This window comes from Fistularia commersonii, chromosome 17 (genome assembly GCF_037954325.1).
Source record: "Fistularia commersonii isolate RoL2024-O1a breed Wild chromosome 17, RoL_Fcom_v1.0, whole genome shotgun sequence".
NCBI lineage: Eukaryota > Metazoa > Chordata > Actinopteri > Syngnathiformes > Fistulariidae > Fistularia > Fistularia commersonii.
This window is the reverse complement of record NC_141300.1, coordinates 4,113,642-4,138,242: the sequence shown is the minus strand read 5'-3', so window position 1 is coordinate 4,138,242 and position 24,601 is coordinate 4,113,642. Positions and strand designations below refer to the sequence as shown.

General features: G+C 39.9%; 1 protein-coding gene across 1 annotated transcript in view; it reads right to left on the bottom strand.

Annotated features, from left to right (window-relative positions):
- tspan9a (tetraspanin 9a) overlaps window positions 1–24,601 on the bottom strand; it is a 206,404-nt gene that overhangs the window by 96,486 nt on the left and 85,317 nt on the right. Inside the window, exon 3 of the mRNA XM_086163252.1 lies at window positions 5,873–5,943. The gene's annotated coding sequence lies outside the window, so the exon portion shown is untranslated. The remainder of the gene's footprint in view (window positions 1–5,872; window positions 5,944–24,601) is intronic.

Below are 24,601 nucleotides of genomic sequence, written 5' to 3'. Positions count from 1 at the left end.
TGAGGGATAGTGCTCTTGTTTAAGTACACCCATGCCTATGCACTTATATTAGCAATAATGATCAAATCATGACATAAGCAAGCTCAAGTCATTTTAAATTTTGGCAATATCTCCTCAAACTGTTACGGGGGAGAGTAGCAGGCCACATGGAAAGACCTGATCCCTCCGGGATTTTATCTCCATTCCCAACCACACGAAACCAGATACAGGGTCTCGCCATTTGGTCCTTCCGGGTTGCAGTGCATTAATGCAACATCTTCCTTCTTTCTCCTCAGTGCACACCAAAGTATATGTTACCCAACCATCTCTTGCTCTCGCAGATATACTCACACACAGTCACACCATGCTTCACACACTTACCGTCAATTGAGGGAATGAATAGCCTGTGCAAATTCCTTATTGCGGTTACTCATATTCTAAAAGAAAGTCTGCATGGGTTTTCTGAACACAAGGTGCTGTCTTTACCCCAAAGTAATGGCATCTTAATTATTCTACTTACCCGTGAAGCCATTTATGCTAAATTTACTACTCAACAGGAGGCTGTTTCTGTGTTTTTTCATCTGCCGCCAAATGCCGTGGTAAAATATGGAAACTAAGTGCGATGGGTCATTCGTTCCTCATTCAGTTCATCAGTTGTTACTAACGGTGGTTCAGCATGTGCTCGGCTCCAGCCTGTCTCGACCGTGGGATTCCTGCAACAGCACAGGTGGAACCGCAGAGAATGTTTAAGCAGAAAAAAGCACGAGGGAATGAGGCTGGTTTTTATTAACCCAGAGCAATCAGCGATTTTTAAAAGGGGCTGCTTTAGGGCTACGCAACAGGGCTAAAACATTTATAGCAATAAAATGCCAGCGCAGTGGAGAGTGATAATTGTCAGTCATTGTAGAAAATAGCAAACATATAAAACAACTAAAAGACTAACAAAAAAAAAAATGCAATTAAGTCATAATCTTCCTCAATGATACTGAAAATGGGGGGGGCAACTAGAAAACCCTGCTCTGTGGAGGGACAGGATGTTACATATATGTCATCACAAATGTAACGAAATACAATATAAAACCCCAGTTCTATAACTGTCAATTTCTGAGTCACTATGACAACCATCTGTTCCACTTATAATGATCCGCTTTGGATCATTTTAAGAAATAATTTTGTTGATGCTCAAAACTCAAGGGAAAAAGTATATAACTTATAAATCATATAACAACTTGATGGTGCTACCATCTTATTAAACATCTTTTTTGAAGCTAAATGAGATGTTTCAAAGTCAGTTTATGGCGAATTTTGTCCTTAGATAATACCCTGAATACAGACAATTGTGGTGACAGAAATTATGTCTGATTGTTCCGGGTCTTTGCCGGCTTGCTCCAATGGCTCCAGAGGTTTTCCCTGCCTTTTTCATTGTGATGATTTTATTTGATTTCAGTGTTTTTCTCTCTGTATTCTTAAAATGATTGCCACAATGGCATACATGGACGCCAGGTGCATTTTCATCGCATTAAATGACAAATAAGATAACAGTTGAGGTAAAGGGAGGAACGCTAACGCCATGTGACTCTTCAGTAGATGGGGGAAAAAATTGAACAAATCATAATGACGCTAGCAAACTAAACACACACACACACACACACACACACACACACACACAAACACACACATATGTGTACCTGTATGTAGGTGTATCTCTATATACATATACACATGTATACGTATATATAGATGTGTATATACATAAATATACACGTGTGTGTGTGTGTGTGTGTGTGTGTGTATGTGTGTGTGTGTGTGTATAGATATATTAAAGCACCGACCAACAGCAGGATGGATGGGCACTGTGTTGGTTGATTCAAAGACCTTTCAAAAAATCAAAAATGTCCAGAAGTCATTTGGAAAGAGTTACATAAACAACCATAAAATCACCTAAAATTCGAGTTTTGGGGAGTAACATATTGCAAATATGTGTTTAAGGATGAGCATTTAATATCTCTGGAGCAAAGTATTCAATTCTATTCTATTCCATTGAACGATTCGGGAGTTTCAAACAACTTGCTGTTAGCGTTATCAAGACTTTGACTGCATTTTCAATGTTTGACTGCAGAGTATTCAGTTGGCCTCACAAGTCTTAAGGGCTGAATACATCAGGGAAACAAGGCCATTTTTTTGAACATCAGATAAAGCACCAGACACACAATCATTTGATAATACTGCAGGCTTTAACATCTGTACTTGCCACGTGTTAAAGGCGAAAAGTCCCGAAATGATGACTCACGGCAGTTAATAAAGAACAAAAAAGGATTGTCATGAAAGGTTTCGGTGCCCTTTATCCAAAGTATGTTTTTTGTTCCAGGGGCAGCAGATACTGGACTTTCCGGGTTCATCAAATCTACTCCGCTCCTTTTGCCTTTGTGCTGCATCTATATTAATATTCATAATATCAGCTCCTTTCAAGCTGCAATCCATTATAGCCCAGCACTTTGGTCGTCAAAGGGGCTGCGGAGCGAAGGCAATGCAAAAGGCATAGCGGTGGAAAGTGTTCGAGCGGACGTGCGCATCTTTGGCCACAATGTATGGTTCAATAAAATTAAAAGTGATTAGGATTAGAAATTAGTTGCCTAATTAAGTCTTGCATTCAGACACGATTACATTATTTTCTTCCGTCGGCGGCCGTCTCATCGAGACCCGACACATACAGACAAGGGGCTCGAGTGGATATTTGATCTGTAGTATTCAACAATCCGTCAGGATTATATGCATGACGTGCCTCGATGTAGCGAAAAAGATCTCTCCAGGTCCCGTGACCATTTCGGCGCCATGGCTAGATGTTTAATGCATCAGTACCTAGATTTAGGTTTTGTCTAAGCTCCGGGCAGCGGGGAATGACATTGCGGGTTTGGAAGTCTGCATTTCAATGACAAGCTCAAATCCTCAGGGTGTCAACATTAGTGACAGCCTGAAATTCAGGTTTAGAGGTCTTCGCTGTCAGAGCCACAAGTGCCTGGGGCTTTCGCGCCCCACACCTCCCGTTTCCGTTCTGACAGCCCTCTTGGCCGTCCCCACCCCTACCGACCCCGAACGTCACCATCATTTCTGCTGAATAGTTGCACATTTTTCAAGCTTCACCTGAATTTGAGGGACCGGAGTAGGGGGAACAAACCGTATCTACTGAGAGGATGGAATTACTTTTTAACTGCTGGGGAAGGGGATAGGAATAAGAAATCCTCTTTATCTGTGTTAGGTTTGACAAATCATCACAATGCAACATATGGAGGTAAGAACAGGCAAAGAAAGCTGGATGTAAAAGCAATACAGGGAGCCTGTTATGATGAAATCACATTGTGACACATCCTTGAAGATGAAATAGCAACTCTTAATGTGCTCGCAAACCGTGACCTAAATCCACCCAAGCAGTCAAGTATGTACAATGCAGCCCTGAAATAAGCGATTCCTATGTTTTTCCAACAGTGCATACATTTTTCAACACAGCGCAATGGCAGGTGGGGACAAACATTGCTGCGGGGCAACACTATTTCGCACATTAAAACAAATGAGGGACATACCCCGGCGTGATATTGATTTGATACCGCTCACATTGGCAAATGTAGAAAAGTAATTACGATGCCAAAGTACTTAGAAACATATTGCTAATTCAAGATACCCTCTAAAAACAGGGCGCAATTCAGATCTATGTCAGGTTTAACAATGGAAAACCAATAACACAATCTGACTGAACCTTCTGCCTTGTCTTTAAAAAAGAAGAGAAAAGAAGAAACAAGCTTTGGACAGCTGTCATAACCGATCACGTTGAAGGGGAAGAAGATATTTTGGGGGTGAATTCGTGAGTCTTAGCAACCAAAACATTGACACGGGGCATTTGGACAAGTGATTTATTAGTTTGGATATGATTGTATTGCCTTAATGGAGAAAACAATCACATGTGTGATGATTACTTTAGCATTACATTTGCATAAGCATAGTTTATTTGTGGGAGACACTTAAAATCTCAAGATAAATAAAAGTGGTCTTTGTATTTATACACCAGGATTAAGAAAATACCAGTATATGGCTGTGAATACTGAGATTCAAAACAGTTTTGCACTGCACTGCTTCTCAAGTTTGATTGATGTGATACCGGTCAATGATGATTCACCAAAATGTTTTATTACGGTTAGGGAATTAAGAACCTCTCAATCTAAAAAAAAGAAAAAAAAAAAAACAATTTAAGTGAATGCCTGTTGCATATGTGGGGGAGACATGAAATGAGGGATCATAAAAATACAAGTGTCTCACCGTGCATCCCTGTAGAGTGAGCCCTAATTCACATGAGAGGATTAATGTGCAGGATTGGACTGTCCCTGATAAGAGAAATCTAAGCTCAGCACATTGCCCTTGCAGAGCCAGACTCAGTTGTGATTAAAGAGCAGCAGCGTATTGCCAGCACATCCATTAGCTAACCCTTTGCCGACCGTCCATCCATGTTTCATAAAGGCCCGCACGCAGGGTAAGTTTCCGAGTGCCGGTGGGATACTCATTACATGGCTGGCGTAGGAGTCTCACTACGCTCCCCACATTCAGCACCAACAACCCACCCAGGTCTCAGGTATCAAATGTTTCATCGGCGAAATGCAGAATGCTGAGTAACCTTCTCCCGTGGTCTCCAGACGACTGCACCAATGTGAACAATTTTCAGAAGTCCTGGCACCTGCGATGTGGACAAACCAGCTAGTGTGTATGTGTGTGTGTGTGTTCGGATTTTTACTTTCAAATTTTCCTCTTTTCGTTAACATGTCTCGTGTTCTTTATTATTCAACTACTTTCACACTTAAGACCTAAAGTGACACATGCAATGGTAAAAAAAAAGAAGTAAAAATGAATATTAGGCCCTGTGCAATATTATTTGTATTTGCATTTCTAGACTGGAAAAGATTTCATGTGAGGGAAAATCTATGTGGAGATTTAGAGCAGGTCTTTGAAATTGGACTTCAAGATACATCCTGCTGGAGGTTGAAAGTTTGATGGTTAAGTGATCTGTCGTTATTTGTGAATACACGCTCATTAAAACACTATTCTGTCCCGTTTCTTATCCTTTAAACAATGACAAATAAATCAATTAAAGTGGGCAAGTTTAAAAGACCAAATGGTTATATTGGCCTGATGAAAAGACGACTGTGGGAAATGAAAGAAGCTATAAAGCAATAAAACAAAAATGAATCTTTTGAAGTATGAAGAAATGCACACTATAGCGCAGCTTTAGGCACCAAGCAGTTACACGTTTAATATGGAGAATGCATTTGAATATTAATATATCCTTAATTAATATGCACATCCTTTTTTTTTTGCATTGTTGGACACTGAGTCAGCAGATTTGTGTTTTCCATCTCGCCTTGGCGGCGTATGTCTCTGAAAACAAGTCCAAGTTAATCTATTTTCAGGATGTATCCTCTACTTACTAGGTGTGAACAGTTTAATTTAATGCCCTACTTTTCAACTGTTAGCATAATGAAATTTTTAAGTCTGCATTGCGTAAGTCTTCTTACATAATCATAAAACACTCAAGATGCATTCATGTGTGCTTAATTGGACAGTTAACCTCAGTAAATCTCTGCCCTGCGACTTAAAAAAAAAGAAAAAAAAACAGTAAGCAAGGAGAAGCGCATCTTTCACGTTGCCTCGCTGCCCTTGTCATCTGAGAGTAGCTCAATAGTTCTTGAGCTACTCCCCTGCTTCGTAGTTTAGCCTCTCAATCTACTTCCTTTCGTCCAATACTCTCTGCATCTCTTGCAATAAGGCATCGCACCGGCAGATAAAGTAGACAACCTTGCTTCAATATGTAAGTTAAGACGCACAAGGCGATTTTGTGATTTTTGTCAGTTACCTGAGGCTTTCCTGTAGCAGCTGCCTATCTCACTTGCCTTGCCGATTCAACTTTGGCGGTAGGGAGTTCTCCTGAAAAAAAAAAAAGAAGTCATTTGAAGAGCCTCTTCACCAGAGAATGAACGATGAGGATGAATTTCTAAATTGTCTCATTACTTTAACGGGATATGGATGGAGCGAAAATTGAATTGCGAAGCCTTGATCATTACTTTAAGCACAAGCAGGAGATACATTCTGTTGATGACACCATTTAAAACCACAAAAAAAAGAAAAAAACTGGAGTAAAAGTGTCTTATTTCTACCTTTAAAACTATGCGCTTAATTTAAAACAAGCAGGAATGCTTGAAATATTATTTCTCCTGCGATGTCTTTTTTTTCATTGCCCCTTGGGACCAAATTAAGTGTTTCTGAATCTGAATCCCAAAATTATGCCATTAATGTTCCCTGTAACCACATGATAGATAACAGAAATATTGCACAGAAAAAAAAAAAAAATCCGCTTCTAATAGTTTGTACAATCCTTTTCATGCGGTTTCTGGCTCTTTTTTAAAATTGGCAAGTTTTTTTATTTTGCCGGTGTATTGCGAGCTTACCCGCCTGCAAGGGCCTAAATTGACTCCCCAGTGGGCCTAGGCAGCAGAAATTTATTTGAATGAATGTGTTTTAAGATGTTTTGTTAATGTAATTGACAAGGAAATGAATAATTTTAATGAATAACTCAGCGTGGTTGAGAGGTGGAGAGGGTGTGTGTGAGTTTAGCAGCAGGGTAGCTGCTGTAACTCTAATTGTAGAGCATTGTGTGGAGAAGTATGTGGATTGGGATCGGCATTGGCGCGGAAGCAGCGGTGACTATTTTAGACCGAAGCTAAGGATGATAATAGCTGTTTCCAGGAGTTTATGAAAATCTAGAAAAGCTGTGAGATTGAGTAATTTTGCCTTTATGCCTAATGGTGCAAGCGAGTCAATCGTCTGCACGACGTGTGCAAAATGCAAGCTTGATTTTGGCTTCATCCACTGTGGAAGATTATAAAAACGAAAAAAAAAAAAAAAAAAAAGCATGTCTTTGAAATTTTACAAAATTCTCAATAAATTCTGCAATTTGTAAAAAAAAAAAATAAATAAAAAAAATAAAAGGCACGCAAAATCTGGTCAAACGTCTTGACATCGTGGCCTCATTGCTGAACAATGTGATGCACGCTGGGCTGAATTAAAACAAAACAGCAGGACATACTGTGTTAGTGTATCCAAACCACTAGTCATCTATTACCTCTCAGACTGAGGCCATTGTGTTAAAGTCCTAATTTTTCTTGCTTATATTATACTTGCTTATATTACTTTCTTGCTACATTATACTGCTATTTTAACATTCAAGATCGCATGGGCCGCAACGCCTCCAAGTGTGGCTTATTTTCGTTTTGTTTACTTGGCTTGAGGTTGCTGAGTCAAGCGAGTCGCCGCCGGACTTGAAGCGACACAACCAGCGTGAGGGCGCTGCGCAATCAAGCGGCGGCACGGCGAGCCAAAATGACTCGTGTCTCTCTAAATCCCATCTCGTATCCGTCCGTCCGCATCTGCGATCTTCTCTCTTGATTACTTTTCCCTTTCCCCCTGTGAGTCCCCATCTCCAGCAAACAAACTTCTTTTCTTTCTTTCCCCTCCGTCTCCTTGGACGGCTTTTTACATCCCAACCGCTGTCGTTCCCCCTTCGCGGCTGAGATGGGAGACCCGCTGTCTTACAGGCTTGCATGCGGCTGCTAAAACGAAAAGGGGATTCTAGGCTTTACAAAAAAAAAAGGCTCACCCTTTATTATTTGTTATTTTATCTCACAACATCAGCAAGTGTAATTATTCCTCAGTGTACCGCTTGTTGAGCAAAACATGCCACGATGTTTTTCACGTGGATATGAGTTTGCGTGAGAGTGGGAGAAATGCCGGCTGCATCCAAGTCCCCGTCTGTATGATGGGTTCATGACCTTGCCCGTGCATTCATGTGGATTTTACTTTTTGGCTGTTTGTGCCTGGAAGGTGCAATACTGTCACATTCAAAGAAATCACTGTGCCTGCCCGATATGGAATTCACACACACACACACACACACACACACACACACACAAACATAAAGACCACAAACTGTGCATTTTCCCATTACCACGGCAAGGCACACATGCTTTGTGCCATGTCTGCCTACAGAGAATAACAATGTCGGCAAATCTGCTGTCAGAGGAAGCAGAGAATCGCTGGATACGTCATAAAATGGTGACGCATCCATATGATTCTGTGGGAACAATAAAACCCTAAGGGATAAAGGGATTAAAAAAGAGGATGCTTCCAACATCTCATCTCCTGGTTTCTGACTTTTAGAGGTGTTACTGGCACGGTCTCGCCCATTAAGCACCAAACGTTGTTGCGAGGTGATAATGTTAACATTTCCAAACAATGGAGGATGTGTGGTCTGACTTTTTTTGGACAAATTAAAATTGTCACCGTATCTCCGCCCATTCTTTCTATCCTGTCTGCGCTTATCCCTTCATCAGTGTATGACAGAAATCCTCTCACTTCCCTGGTTCCTAGGGGCCTGGCTTGATTGACTGCAGCAACCCTGCCATATTTTATTATTTTATGCATATTAAAAATGGTAAAAATGTCAGTTATTAGCATATCATTGTTGGTGCTACTGTTATTATTAGTATGAGATCATTCGTCCCTGTCCCTCCCAGCTCTCTCAAATCCCTCAGTCTCTATCACACTCTTGCTTTCAATCGCTTTGTCCTTTTCTCTCACCCTCTCTCTCTGCCATCCCTGACTTTTCAAGACAGATAGAAGGCCGTCCATACTGAGCTGGTAAAAGGCAGTCGCCGAGAGCTCGCTCATGAGGGGGGGATGTTTGGTTTCTGTCTATCATTTGCATTGGAATTTGGTGGCGTATAAAAAGAAAAAAATCTGACTTGACAAATTAGAATTAAAGCTAACAGTGGACAAAGAGTAGCGAATAGAAAAACGCACAGAATCAGATTCCAATCACCTGATAAAAGTCAAACTATGCCTTTTTTCCCGCTGCGAATCAGCACAACTTGCATTGCTGACAAATCCCAATATGGCACAGGCTCTGACCTGCCACTCTTTTGCTGATTCAGCACATAATCAGAGGAAATGTGAGGTATTAAGAGCTAAGAAATGTGACTGTTTGCAAAGCAAAGGTATCTACAAATGGCATTAAGTGAGTGTACATTCTGATAACACTCACTTTCCTCCCCAGGATGCAAACATTAATGAGTTACAAAGGCGAATAGACAAGATGCGCTAATGATTTTGCTATTTTTTTTGCTATGCCAAAAGTAGTCAGCATGGCTAAAATTACATGGGAGCATGTCACTCCCAAAGGGGGCATTAGGTCTCCAAAAAAACGACTCTGAAATGTTTGCAGGGGGTCAGAGTTTCTTGCAAAAGAATACACATTCTGACTGCTATCAAATTAATAATCGAGGTAACAAAGCACAACGATGTTTCTTGATGCATGTAAAACATACCGATTTTGAAAGTACTCCTTTTCCGAGACTCCATCTGATTTATAGTGGGTAACATATTGAAAGTGTGATGAAATGGGAACACGAAATTTCCCTGGTTTACAATATATGTCGAAACAAATCACGATACTTTTGTTTCATTTCCACATCTTAGGGATGTCAACAGAAATTCCCAAGAGCCCAAAAACTCACTTCCAAAACAAAGTGGATGTTTTATCCCCTTAATCATCCTCGGACGTTCGGTTGCTAAGTTTGTAGTGTGAGCAAAGCTTGAAGAGCTCAAACATTTAACCCACCACCCAATGAAACACACAGGATTTGAATTAACCCCTAAGTGCTGAACATCACTTCACTGTTTATTATTTACTCTGAGCTGTAAATAAATGGAGTCTTAAAACTGGGTGGTCTATTTAGACTTGATTCCTGCATTCAATGAATCTTTGCTAAACCAATGCTGCAGTGCTGCTGACAGTCTCACAAACTTCCACTTCCCGGATTCTGGATTTCAAAATGGTAATTTGCATCCACTCTGACAGTTCAGAGGATTTTCTGCATTGCAATATATGCTGAATGGTATGGCTTGGCTGCTATAAGTAAAGTTAAGAACATTTCATAAAGAATGACTGAGTTATTAATATATTAGTCAAACAGAACATTTAGTTCATAGTGTGTAAACTAAACCTTTCTATTGCGTGGTTGGAGAGTAAACTGGGCTTCTGCGATTATTTAGCATTTGTATTTCCCCCCATGGTTATTTTGCCAATATTTTGTAGCAAGGCCACCAGAAGGAACCTCAACCACAACAGAAATATCACAAAAAGAAAAAAAAAGAATTAAATAAAATGTTCATATTGTCTTCCAGTAGGCCTTCAAATTACTGAAACTATCTTGATACAGATACATTTCTCTGCAGTGCACAAATAAACAGAATGGGAGCTGAGGCAACAGACAGATTGGAAACTTATTAGGACATGGGGAATTAATGCTAACCAGTATAATAATTGATCCTTTATTAATCCCTCGTGGGGAAATTCGTTCCCCGCAATTAACCCATCATGGATGAACCACGAGCAGTAAGCTGCCGTCCACCAGCGCCAGGGAAGCAGTTAGGGATTCAGTGTCTTGCTCAACAACACTTTGGAATACTAAGAGGAATCAAACCAGGAACGTTGGGTTCCCTAAAGAAATGCCAGTCGTGTCAGTTCATTGGCCAGTTAAAAGGAATATAGTGGGTTTTAACGGGCCTTCAGCAGTGAGATATGACAATTGTTGACGTGGAAACATCGCTAGTCATGTCATGGGGGAATACACAGAACACCTAATCAGAACATGTTGCTGCTCTGCTGCTATTTTCTGAATTTGGAGCTTTGGTAGAGGGGTTAATGTAAACATGTTTTATGTGATTATGTAAAATATACTTCGGTTCCAAGGTTGGAAAATCAATAACACAGGCCCTTCAGCATCGTAGGGCACCAAGACATAAAGATTGGTGACTCTTGTCATGTAAGACCATTCAATCTGCAACACTGTGTTTGTACAGTACCAAAGCGTTTTCAATCTTCTTGTGAAGATTAATATCAAACGTTTCACCCACGGGATCTGTGAAAATGAACGAGGCTCAGATCTACTGCTGATGACTAGTTTGAGAAGTGTCGGCATCAAGGACATTTCTCATTACCGTAATAAGTTATTCAATCCACAGTTTACTGGCGCTCACTCAGTCCCTCATGTCAGTACCGGTGATCCTGACTGGCGACCCGCACCGGAGGTGGAGCTCCCACGGTTTCATTTTAGAGGCCAAAAATATTAATCGGTCCACTGAAACCGGCTCCAACATTAGCACTGCATCAAAACATAGCTATGATAGAATTAAGGTCGAGATGCATTCTTGGATCCAATGCGTACCTCTACATTCTCCCTCCCTCTCCCCACCTTGATATGTGTTATATATACATATAGACATATATTTGTCATAAAAGTTTAGTTAAATATTACAGTAGTATTTGGTAGTGCATGAAATTAAATTGGGATATAATAATTCTTAAATTATTATTTTCCTTTTCAAATTCTTCTTCTCTACATATGCTTATATGTGATACCACTAAAATAAGACATATATATGTACTTATTGTAAAAAGCTACTTATTTTGACATATATTGTTCATTTAGATTTCCTTAATCACAACATGCAAAATAATTTCAGAAAGGTAAAGCATATTATTATTAATAATATAACTTTTAAGGCCATCCACTGCTATGGTTCCTTTTCTTTTTCTTTGGAGAAAGTAGATATTTTTGAACGGGAAAACCAATCTTTTCTTGGGTCTATTCTTGCCTCCTGCTCATTATATCATTTGTTTTAAGGTTCCTTTTATTACTTTCTGATTGGTCTTCCTTTGACATTTGCTTTTCCATACCTTCACTCATCTTAATTACTTACCCTATGTTTTGTCTTTTTCTTCTTTTCTTATATATGTCTCCATCTCAGCTTTTCATTAACTTTTAATTTACAATGCTGAACTTTATCTAGTGTTCCTCTATTTGTCTTTTAACTTCAATTTATTCACCACATCCCTTATTTTACCCTTGAAATGCATTTAGCAAATAATCACACATACCCTTAAGGAGTGTGTGTGCGTTTAATTGTACTTACGTGCCTGCGGTGGCTCATTGAATCCCGGCCCCACATGTTGAAGAACTCCAGTCTGACAACATGGTTAGGAACACAACACCGCAAAGCCACAGAATTGCACCAAATTACATTACATAAGCGCCAAAGTAAATTAGGCCTCAGTCACATTTGTCCTAGCAGTCTGCACGATTGTCATCTCTAATTCTGTCTGTCTCAGAGATTTTTTGTTTCTGCGGGTAAGGGTTGTGTGTTTGTGTGTGTGAGTGTGTGTGTGGGTGGGTTTGTGAAGAATTTTTTTTTTACATTAGAACGGATTCACTAGTTAGCAAAGTCACAGGTTCGACACCTTCTTGTCTTAGAATTGTAAATTAAGGGTGGTGAAAACTATATGTGATAATCAGCGTTGTGCTTTTAACTCAAACGGTGAAAATTCATACTAGATAAAAATATTTGGTGAAAACTGTAAATTAAGGGTGGTGAAAACTATATGTGATAATTAGCGTTGTGCTTTTTACTCAATTGGTGAAAATTCATATTAGATCGAAATATTTAGTGCTTGTTTCCCACGACTTTATAGACATGGAGACAAGATACCACAAGCCATTTTTTTTCTTGTATGGGGCTTCCTGAGGTCACCGTCTCTCTCCTTCTGTCTGTCCCTGCACCTCTCATATTTTTTATGTACACACACACACACACACACACACACACAAACCAACAAAACATTCAAATATGCATGTGTAACGCCTCGTTAGTCAGAGCTTGGCCAAGATTCTGTTAGAAGGATGTCTTTTGTCCCCGATGCCGGAAAGGTTTTATGTAACCTAACGACTGATAGCTTATGACATAAGGGACTGTGCGATTGTGACACTTTGTATCTCAGTGCCGGGGAGGCCTTTGCCGTTGGTGCTTAAATTTCCCTCAACGGTCAACCAGGGCCATTGCTGATCCACTAAATTTAGTAGGCAGAGTCACAGGGACGGACACAGAGTAAAGCAATTTAGAGCACCGTTTCTGCAAAACAGAAATGCACTTTCAAGATCTCGGCGAGCTCTTTACTGGCTTGCACTTGCCCTCTTCACAGCGCGATGCTTCGCGCTCTCAGGAGCATGTCTGGAAAGGGAGGTGGGTTGGATTGACTACCTCTCTGTCAATGTGCCACATCCCATTCATAGATCCATTACTCTTTAGTCAGCCACCGGTGTTACAAAATCCATATTTACCAGGGCTGTGTCAATCTAAAAGCAGAATGAATATAGTACATTTGCTATTGTGTTAGGTTGCTCTTATGGACACGGCAATGCAAATGACCCACGTGTGATTTACAGAAACTTCTCACAGAGGATATTAGACAGAAGGAGAATATGATCTCATCTCATGCTTGAAAAGTTTGTAGGGGACTACGTTAGGACTGGTAAGTCAGAGGATTTGATATGATTTGTGGGGGAACTAGTTTTTTGGGGTATTTACATCAAGTTACAACAGAGAAGTAAAAATTTGAAATTGACTAACCATTATAACCTGGGGTTACTGCAATACGAATAAATTGAATAAAACAACAGTGACGCAAGTGATGCAAGTGCAAACACCGAAGTAACAAATATCCTTCAATCTTAGAAGTTTAGAATTAAACACATAATGTTCGGACCTCATTTTAGGTATAGTGAATACATTAATGAAAAAAATAAAACAGTTTGATGCATCATGACTTCAACTTGAAAAGATATCTCAAGTTCTACAGCAAATTTAATCTACCAAGATTAATGGATGATATTAGGTGCTACCATATTGAGTATAAGGGAAAATAATATGCACATTTAATCGAAGTATAACAATGTAAAACAAGTGTGTCTTGGCACTATCATTGACCAATGCATTGATTGAATGGCCCCCCCTAGATAAATTTTGTGCATTTCAAGACAGAGTTTGACAGCTCACACAGAGAGAGCCTCTGGAAGCTGCTATTGCACTGCAGCGTCTATCAGAAGATCGTTAAAAACTGATCAGCAGATTTTACAGCAACTTTGAATGTAGTTAAATAATGAGCAACACTGTATGAAGCATATCCTGCAAAATCAGGTGCCAGTCAAGGCCGTATAATGCCTCCCGATAGTATTCCTATTCGCAACTGACTGGATAATGAGGTCAAAAACAGCCCTCTTGGTACATACATGGACCCAACTGAAACAACTAGAAGACCTTGATTATGCAGAGGATTTGCTGCTGTCCCAACTACCAACGTGGCCCGTAGGATAATACTGACAAACTAGACAGGTATGCCAAATGGACCGTTCTTCAGTATACACCAGTTCCAGAAAGACCAATGTCATGTTTATCAATCCTCCAAACTCAGAATAAAATAGGTTACGGTAAACAATCCACAGCCTGAGGAAGGGGACGACTTTGTCTACCTTGGTAGGAACATAACCAAAGACATTGGCGTTATTGGACTGTCTAAAGGCTAGAAAGCTTTTTCCAAACTCAAAAACCAAAGCGACCTCAATGACAACCAAGCTGAAGATCAACAATAGCGGTGTTATGATTGGGTTGCTGTTTTTGACTGAATATTGGAGTATTGCTGGATTTCACAACCAGCGCCTCAGAAAGATCCGTCAAATGTATTAGCCAAAAAAGTTACAAATGAGGCGCTGCACAAAAAGACTACAACTACATCGTTCCAGAGATCAGTCAACCAAGCCAAAGAACAACATGTCGTTGTTGCTTCAGAGCTGAAGGAGGCGGGTTATTGATGGCAACAAGTTCGAGTGATGGCAGATGACCAGGGGAGGCGAAGAAGCAAGAATACAGCCTTTTGTCTCAACGAGATCAATAGAGGATAAAAAATTATAATAATGAAAAAAACAACAACAACAAGGAGGACCCAGACTGTAGCCACTGCGCTGTTCGCCATCTGTCTCTCTGCTTGTCATAGCTGCAGTGCGCAGCTATCCCAAGTAGATTGCATTGACATTTCGTTAGTCATGCAAGAGCAGTAACAGCAGTGTCTGTAAAGAATATATAAGTTCCAGCTGTGTGGTTGAAAAGCAGAGCATTGGTCACTTTCACCTCTTTTCCTAAAACTGTTCTAAAGTGTTGATTATTAAGCCCAAAAGCCCATGTGAAACTTTTCCAATCTGAAGTTGAGGTTCAAGCAGTATTTTGGAGATTGTTATCTGTAATGGCTTTCTCTCTCTCTCTCTCTCTCTCTCTCTCTCTCTCTCTCTTTCTCTCTCTCTCCTTGAACTAACTCTTACCTATTACCTTGGAAAACAAAAGGTTGATGGGATCTGCAGACAGAGATGGCCCTCTATCATGAGACTATATTTTTAGATGATATCTGTGTGTAGTTGCGCATATGAAAGCAGGTGATTATACATTTTTATAAGACAATGATCAACTCACAGCTGGTTTGAGGTCCATTTTGCTGCTTTGCCATGATAGTTGCGGGTGAAGAGAATAAATATATGGATATAAAAATAAGTTACATAGTCTGAAAAAACCTCATTGAGACAACCATATGGAAGAAGACAGCAAATGGGTATGGGGAAAATTGTTTTTTAAAGCACAATATAAGGCCAAGACTTCAGAATTTCCTTTTTTATATTTTTTCCTCACAATATTATAGCCAAAAAAACAGGTCCATATGATTACTAAATGATTAATATTTTATATGGCATTCATAAATAAAAGCAGATAATTACAACTGGCAGTACTTGCCAGAACGTAACTTTATGTCCCTTTAGTGCTCAGTTAAAATGTCCCAGTTCTAATTGCAGGGGAGGCCCAGCTTGGATTACAGGTAAAAAAAGATAAATATGAATAGTAATTAAAAAAAGATTTAAATTTCTTCACCCAAAGATTTCTTTATAGATGCTGCGTTATGGGATGTGGCAGTAGTGAGCATTTTGGGCTCACAAGGAATCCAACTTTTCTGTGGAGTTTGTATGTTCTCCCTTGTGTCTCTGTGAGTTTCCTTCGGGTTCTCCGGTTTCCAACCACAGTCCAAACACATGCAGCAGGTTAATTAAAAATATTTGGAAAATTGTCCAGATGTCAATGAGAGTAAATAGCTGTCTGTCATATATGTGGCGACCAGTCCAGGGTGTACCCTGCCTCTTGCTAGGCAAGAGGAGCTAGGATACGCTCCAACATCCTCTGCGACCCCTTAGTGGGATAAGCGGTAGACATTGAATGGATGCTGCATTGTGGTTATTTTTCCACTTAAATCATCGACTCATGATCAAGAAAATTGTAAGAGCAGTTGCACATCGTCATCCTCATCTCCATCATCATTAAGGAACGCATACATTTTAATCCGTACATGTGTGACATCACAATTTGGTTTTTATAATGCCCTTTAATCCTGGGTTGCCTAAGAAGACCATTCAATGCCTGAATTTTTTACAATGTAGCCGCCTCTGTTCTAATTGGAGCGCGTACATTTGAACACATTAATTCAGTGTTCGTTCGTTACGCCGGTGTCCCATTTGGGTGAGACCAGACTTTGAGGTGTTCCTCTTAACTACAAAACAGTCAATGGGATTGCGGCATCGTATCGATTTATGAACCCTGACGTGCATCACGCTCCCGGGGTTGTAGTCTTCTGGTATCCTCCAAGATCAGATTTTTCAAAGCGATGCTCAAGACCCACTTTTTTGTTCTGCCTATCAGTTCTGAGCGCTGTTGAGTTGTTTTACTTGTTAGCACTTCCACCTCACAGCGAGAAGTTCCCTGGTTCAGCTCTGAGGGGCATTGCTATATGGAATTTCTTCAGGGTCTTAGGTTTCCTCCCACAGTCCAAAAACATGCAGTAAATTATTTGTAAGCTTCTGAGACTATTGTATCCCTAATTACAGGATAGACAGAATGAAAAAAATGACTGTGTACTATGTAAACTACATCCTACTCTTTAATAAACCCCTTGGAAATTGGATGGAAAAGTGCTCTGTAGAAATTGTTGTATAATAATAATAATAATAATAATAATAATAATAATAATATGACGATGATGACGATGATAACTCATTTGAATGACCTGGTTGTGCCAGCATATATAGTTAGTACCCAGCTACAGATGGATATGGTGCTGTGGTCAGGGGTAGAGAGGAATCTGTGCACTTACAGCCACCTGGGAGGATTGAGTTGAAGAGACTTGTGAGTGTAAAAGAGTTAGATATGGTATTTATTTGGTAAGGTGTTAGCCTGCTGGTAGCTTGCTTGTTGTTTGTTGTAGATAGCTAGGATCTTGGCACAAGGGACAGTAACACCTTGCCCTGTGAATTAATGAATGTTACAACTAGCTTTAGCTGACTGTTGGGAATAGTGCAGCTGACAACTAGGGAAAGACCAAGTGACAGCATGGAAAGACAGCTGACAGGAGAGAATAGATGGGTAAGCATCTCATTGCTGCAGTAGCCAGGGACAATAGCCCATCGGTTACACCCTACTGAGCTACGAAGTTGAATAACAGAAAAATACCCCTGGAGACTGCAAGAACGTGGGTGGAAGATGACTCACCTATGATTGACATGGCTATTGACCCAGGAACGGATTTGACAATGGGTAGGAAAAACATGTCAGTGGGAGCCACTAGTTCAGGCGTAGATGGGAAGAAGCAACAGGTTTGTTTGTGGCTGGTAGAAAGTAAAAACTCTAAAGGTCTTAGAATCCATCAAGGGAGGAAGAGATCCTTGGTAGAGGGAACACAGGGACCCCAAACTGATAAATATTTCTTAAGATCGAGTCAGTGGATTGAAGTGGGAAGATGTTAATAGTAATTTGGTTTGGTTGTTAGAAAGGCTTAAAGAAACTGCTGAGAGCAGGTTGGAGAAGATTGGAGACCCCATTTATGACTATGGTAGGGAAAGGTTTGTTGTTGAGAAAAGGATGAAACCACAGGGTGGAGTAGTTAGATCTAGGCATCAATAAGAGAGCAATGGACTTGTTCAAGAGAGAAGGCAGCTTAAGAGGCAGTGGAGGAAAGCGACAGAGGTTGATAAGAATGGAACTGATTGTCCGCAGGAAGATTTGAAGGGGTGATTGGTAGTACTATGAATGAGCAGAGAATATCAGGAAAAATAGGGAAAGGAAAGAGTGGGCTAGAATAGCATTTTTAAGGCCCCATTTAGATTTGTTAAGTTGTTGTTTAGTAATGAGAAGAGTGGTACTCTTATAGTAGAGATGCAGAGGCTTGAGGGGCATTAGCAGGAGTTGCACAAAGATAGGGAAAGAGTAGGAGAGCTCCCTACCTATTGGGGAGATAGATAGTTTGCATGATGATAGCCCACCAAAGCGGAAGGAGGTTCAGGGCGTAGTGATGGCCTCTTCAGCCCTGGCAGTAGGAGTGCTTATACAACTGGCAGCAGTGCCCTGCTGGTTGTATAAGAGTACACCAGATATGTTGAGGTTTCTGTGAAAAATGATGATGGCAGTTTGGAAGAAGCGGGTTATTCCCAAGACTTCCACAGAGCAGGGGGAATCGCTATTCCAAAGGAAAGGGATATGTTAGAGATAAGTCATTTTAGACCAAGTAGCTTACTTAATGTTGAAGGTAATATTTACTACTTTGTGGTGGCGCAGAGGCTGTCTAGTTACCTAGGAAAGAATAGGCCTTGATGCTCGGGGTGGCGTAGTGGTTAGCGCTTCCTCCAACAATCCAAGGTTAATTGAAAAAAAATAAATGGGAAAATTGCCATGAGTGAATGTCTGTCTGTATACGTGACTCTGTGACAGCTGGGATAGGCCTTCCGTGTCCAGGATAAGCGTCAGACGTGGATACTTCGATGGAAAAGGCTGGAATTCCCAGCCGCTCTGTGTGCTTAGAGCACACCAGCATGAGTTGGCACCAAATCCAGTCAGCTAGGGGAGGGACTTACATGTAGTGTTTTTAGACCTGGCCATTGCTTTCGGGTCAATGCCACATAGGCTGTTATGGGAGGCTTTTGATTTCTGTGGAGTACCAGGCAGTATAAGAAGTATAGGGAAAACGTACTTTGCTGATATTCAGCACTGCTTTAACACAACAGACTACACTACAGCAGGGCTGTGCTTCCCGCCAATTAGGGCCTACATGGATGACATGTAGGCCCGACATGACGATGTCGACTATACCATGTACAAGCAAGTTAGATAGTAATCTGCAGTGGGCTAGACTAAATGTTAAGCTGAGTAAGTCAAGGAGTATTTCACTTATTAAAGAGAAAGTAGTTGACAAGAGGTGGTGCTAAAGAAGCAGGTGAAGGACACTGCCTGCCCATTGTGTTCTGGGGCGGGCATAAGTAGTCATATATTGTTAGGGTGTAACGTTAGACTTTCCCACTTTCCTACACTTGGCGTTTTAACCAGGTCTTGAAATGTTTTTTGGCAGCAGTGGAAGAAAAATGGTTCGAGATAAATTCTGCAGTTGGTAATAGGGAGGTGAGGCAGATTCAATTGGTACGTGAGGGAGAAAAGATTAGACCATTTAGGACCAGGCACCACACAGGGCAGCTAAGTGTAGGTGGGGCCTTGGAGTCGATGACTGATTTGAATGAGCAGCTGGTTGTACCCGCATATTTAGTTAGCACCCGGTTACGACTGGATATGTTGCTGTGGTCTGGGGTAGAGAGGATAGCATATTTTATCAAACTTAATTGGGGTTCTAGATGTCTTTCACCTCGGATCTTGGCACTAGGGACAGTAACACCTCGTCTTGTGTATTAATGAATCAACTTTATTCCTTAAACACCAACACACTGTGAACTTTCATGGACCACGATGGACCCCCTCGACCTAATCCACTCCCCCAGTCCCTTGTCCCTTAATATAATATAATATAATATAATATAATATAATATATTATAACAAATATCCATCCATCTTACCCCGCTTATCCGGAGTCGGGTCGCGGAGGCAAATAAATATAATAAGCAAGCTAATGTATAATATAATATAATATAATCTTCTTCTTTGTCGCCGCCATCATGACGTTACACAAAATACTGTCACAGCTCAGCAGTTCGAAATACTTCAAAGGGTAGATTTAAATAAAAAAAAACTGCACAAAGCCCTTAAAGAACCCCACATCATCTTACACCTAGACTGAGCTAAACCTTTGAATAACATGTTTATGGTCCTGCTGGAAATAAAGGTAGTCAAGAAATCAAAAGGTTGGTCTTTTTCCTGATGGAGAAAGGAAACTGTTAACCAGCTTTCTAACAAGTGAGAAAATCCCGTGCTTCTCATGCATCCTGACAGCAAACCTTTTCATGCATAAATCAAGATTCATTGAAAGCCTCGTCTAGCAATTATTCATGATTTGAATTAAATAGCATTTTATTTTAATGTGACCCTGTCTGCCTCCATTCATGCTGGGTATCTCAAAGATTACTAAGGAGCGGCAAGTGATTTGGCTTTATTAAAGAAACATCAAAATAACAATTTAAGAACTTTTAGCCTTGCTGTGGTAATCACTAAAGGGTGTTTCCATCCAATGTACCTACAGCAACATATTTGCTATTTTAAAATGATAATGAACATTATCCTTGGCATCCTATGTGTCACCAAGCTTACAGTTAAGCCTCCTTCGAGTAAAACAAACATAAAAGTAGCGTAAAATGAAGTAACAAATGATCAGAACGAAGTCTCATGCTGTGTTATAAACATTAATTTAAAAATCGAATTATAATGCAATGCAATTACTTTAAACTCCATTACATATTAATTCATGTTACAAAAAAATGTTTTCATGCTACGGAAATTCCAAAATAATGGATTGAAAGCATTTCCTCAGTATCATGGTCTTGTTCATGTTTTGCCTGATATAAAAAATGAATTTGTGCCACTTGTTAATCACATGAAAGGTCACATTTTGTGACCTACTTTACAAACAAATAAATCAAATATAATTATCTTTAACTAATAACACTTAAATTAATAGGATCATCAAAATGGCTGGCTTAATATTTACATTTTAATTATTTTTCTCACACCTTGTTGCATGTATTTTTATTTTATTTTTTTTGTCAGAATCATTGTGGAATCATTGTGTGCACTGTTGCATCCCAAGTAACCAATTAGTTTTTGCGCAATACTCCCTTCAGTCATGTTTCAAGGTTTGCTCTTTGACCATGTAAAACAATTATTTTCTTTTATATCCACCCAAGACGATCACGAGACTCTAAATTCAATTATTGAAAAAGACGATACCAGTAATGAATACAGTCCTGGCATCCAACCAGACATCCTGGACAGATCGCAGCCAATCATTTTGGACCATCTTGTCATCAGATGGAAATTTTTCATATTCAAAAGGGAACTCTTGAAAGTCCTTACTGAAAATGAAACTTATGTTTTGATTTATTTAATTATGTTTCTGTTCCCTAAGGACAGACACAGGCGTTTAAGCATGCATGGAGGTTTATAGATATGTTGCCTCTACACAAGGTACTTATTTATGTGTGGAGTTCTCACTGTAGTGTCCCGGGGAGCGTATGATTTTGGACAGGATACTTACAATTCTCCGTGAAATATAGATTTTGAGCTCTTTTACAGCTCTCACAACATCACGTTGTTAGGTTGCTGTGTGGCCAAGTGATGAATAAAAAGACATTCAAGGCCTGACTGGTTTTATCTGTTACGTTTATCCACCTTCAAAAGTCAGAATATAGTTTATCCTGCCTTTACATTGATGACTCTAAGACAGACACTTTAAAGTCCAGACACTGACCTGCATTCATCAGATCCCGTATATTTTTCATAATTCATGAACAAAATGCCCTACGTTGTTTGACAAACATCCATTCAGATAGTAATGTAGTAAAACTTTGAAAACAGTTGCCTTTTTCTTGTTGTATACATAGACTTTGTCTTAAAGTGCATTTGGTGTAAAAGTATATAAAATGTGTATACATAGTTTTCTGCAAGAGCAAAATATTTAATTACATAGCACTGCTGTTGCTTTATGCTACGTGCGTGATGATAAAAATCTTGAATCATTGCAGCTAGATTAATACTGAAATCAATCATTCATTCATTTGTTCGTTTATTCTCTATACCGTTAATCATGCACCTCCAGGGTCACAGGAGGAGCACAAGACTATTGTGGCTGTCATTGGACGAGAGGCGGCGTTCACCCTGGACCGATCGCCAGTCAATCACGGTGCCACATATATAAACAGATAACCATTCATTGTCTCATTCACTCATCGTGAGTTTTTAGATTATGGGAGCAAAATAGAGAAATCGGGGAGAACAGTGAGAACATGCAAACGCACAGAAATGACCCGGGATTCTAACCCAGGACATTCTCACTGTGAGGCAGAAGCGTTGTCCACGTCGCTTTCCTTCAGATCGCCAGATTGTTTTCAATTTGTGTGGAATTACTGTTTTTAAACCTAAAGTTCCAGGTCCAAGTCACTATTTTTGACACAGACCTAGAATGGATTCCAAATCAAGATTTAAAGCACTTTCCAATGACTCGCTGCGAAAAACCTCCAGAGCCAAAATACAACTTCCGCATTGTTCAAGCCGAGAGTCAATCCGGATGGATATCGACAAAGTTAAGCTTTTCTTCGCCACAGGAGCTACTACTTTACTCCCTCTTCCCACTATCAGACAATTGTGCGCGCCAGAGAAACGGCAGCACCACAGGCTACGGTTCCAAGCAGCACAGAGGAGGAGTCCAGACGCCCCGCTGTGCCACTGACTGTGTGAATACTGTTGACCCGTTGAGAGTTTATCCGGAGAGAATACACCGTCGGGGATTCGTAAACAGAATCTTTGGTGCAGGGGACGCTGGCACGCCTCCACTGGTGAGTGTTTCGTGTCACAGGGAGCGCTACTCACTTGTTCCGCTGTTACTCAGTCACATTGGCGGGCACCTACAACTAGCGCATAAGAGAGCTCTCTGTCAGCGGGCGAAGAGGTCCATGCAATTGTCAAACACTCCAATTTCAACAGGCAAAGCGTGTCAGATGTTTTTTTTTTTATATAGAAAAAAAAATGATAATTGGGTATCTACTTGTATATATGTATATTAGAGTGCTCATTTTTGAACATGAGGATATAAGTTCTGGATGAAAAAGCATAATAATCCTGTCTTTTTGGTTACGTCTTCCTGTAAAGCAGGGGGAACAGAACTTGAAGCCAAGCAAGCGAAAACTGGTTGTGAATTAACTGTGATGCCAATGTTTAAACAAGTTGTTCACTGTGTCATAATATGGCCAGTGCAGGTAACATTTTTCAAAAAAGTGCCAGCGTGCAAAACTGTAGAAGCGCAGAGTATCAGTACAGCTCTGCAGATTTTTAAGTGTTATATTTATCTTGTAACACAGACACACGTCTTACTGAGAAGAAATATAATCACAGGTGATATTCAGATAACTTCCTCCATCAAGTGTCTGAAAATAAAACACACAGAATATTGGGATTCCATAATGCCATGAATGAAAATGGCATCTAATAAACTTGTACTATTAACTAATGAGTTGAGATTGCTGAGATCAGACATGATAAATACATACTTTAGCCCAGGACTGATACATTGCCCCCAGCATTCATTGCCTACACAGTGAGGGTTTGATATTTATTTACCTATTTATTATCATTATTATTATTATCATCTTTTTTTTTTTCAGAATGATTAACAATGTAGCTTGACAAATCATTCACAGGGAAACATGCAGCCCTCATCAGTATTTGTCAAAGTTTGGGTTTCATCACCGTACCCAGAATGGAATGGTTTCACATGGCTGCGTGCATAATATAACACTCCGCTTGTTCTCAGTCACAGGGCGAGTGCGTGTGTGTTGAACAGGAATTACTCCCTCACAAGCAGGACAACCTGAAATTTATTGCCTGTCTAATTTCAATGGATATACTTGCATCAGGGCCAGGTTTGAAAGAAGGAAAGATGCACACAAATTCGAGTGAATGAAAAAAATAACTCTGTGAAAGCAAAATAATATTGCTTTATTTTTAATCTACAGATGAACATCTAACTGAATTTCAAAAGGATTACGGTTTCATAAAACTCTTTCCGTCCTTGTTGTGTGAAATTTATGTGCTTGATAGATACCACATGAGCTGAGATTCTTTCCTCCTAGTGTTCTGCAACAGATAATTTCTTATGAATGCTTTTCAGTGGTGTAAATATGTTAAAAGGATGTATTGCTTTTTTCTGAATTAAAATCGATAGCTCATGTAAAATGGGAGGTTTTAAAGTTAAATGGATTCGGGCTGGATTATACAGCATTTTTCCGTGACAATTGCTGCACCAAATGTTATTTAGTGATGTTAAAATCGTTGCAGAGCTGGAAACTATTAGGAATGTTGTAAATTTTCTACATATAAGCTTAAATCAGGAGAATGAGATTTGTAACAGAAGGTTTTCTCTATCTTGACAAAGTAACTTCCTCATGGAAGAATGAACGGTTTGAGCTGAATTTCCTATCAAACCCTGAGAGAGCGTACGACTCCAAAAATGAACCAGCCTTTAAGAGTGCAATACTGCACACTTTAAAACACAAAAATAAAAAATACATCTCAAATATCTAAAATTTACCCCCCAAAAAGAGAAAAATCTCTCAACACTAAC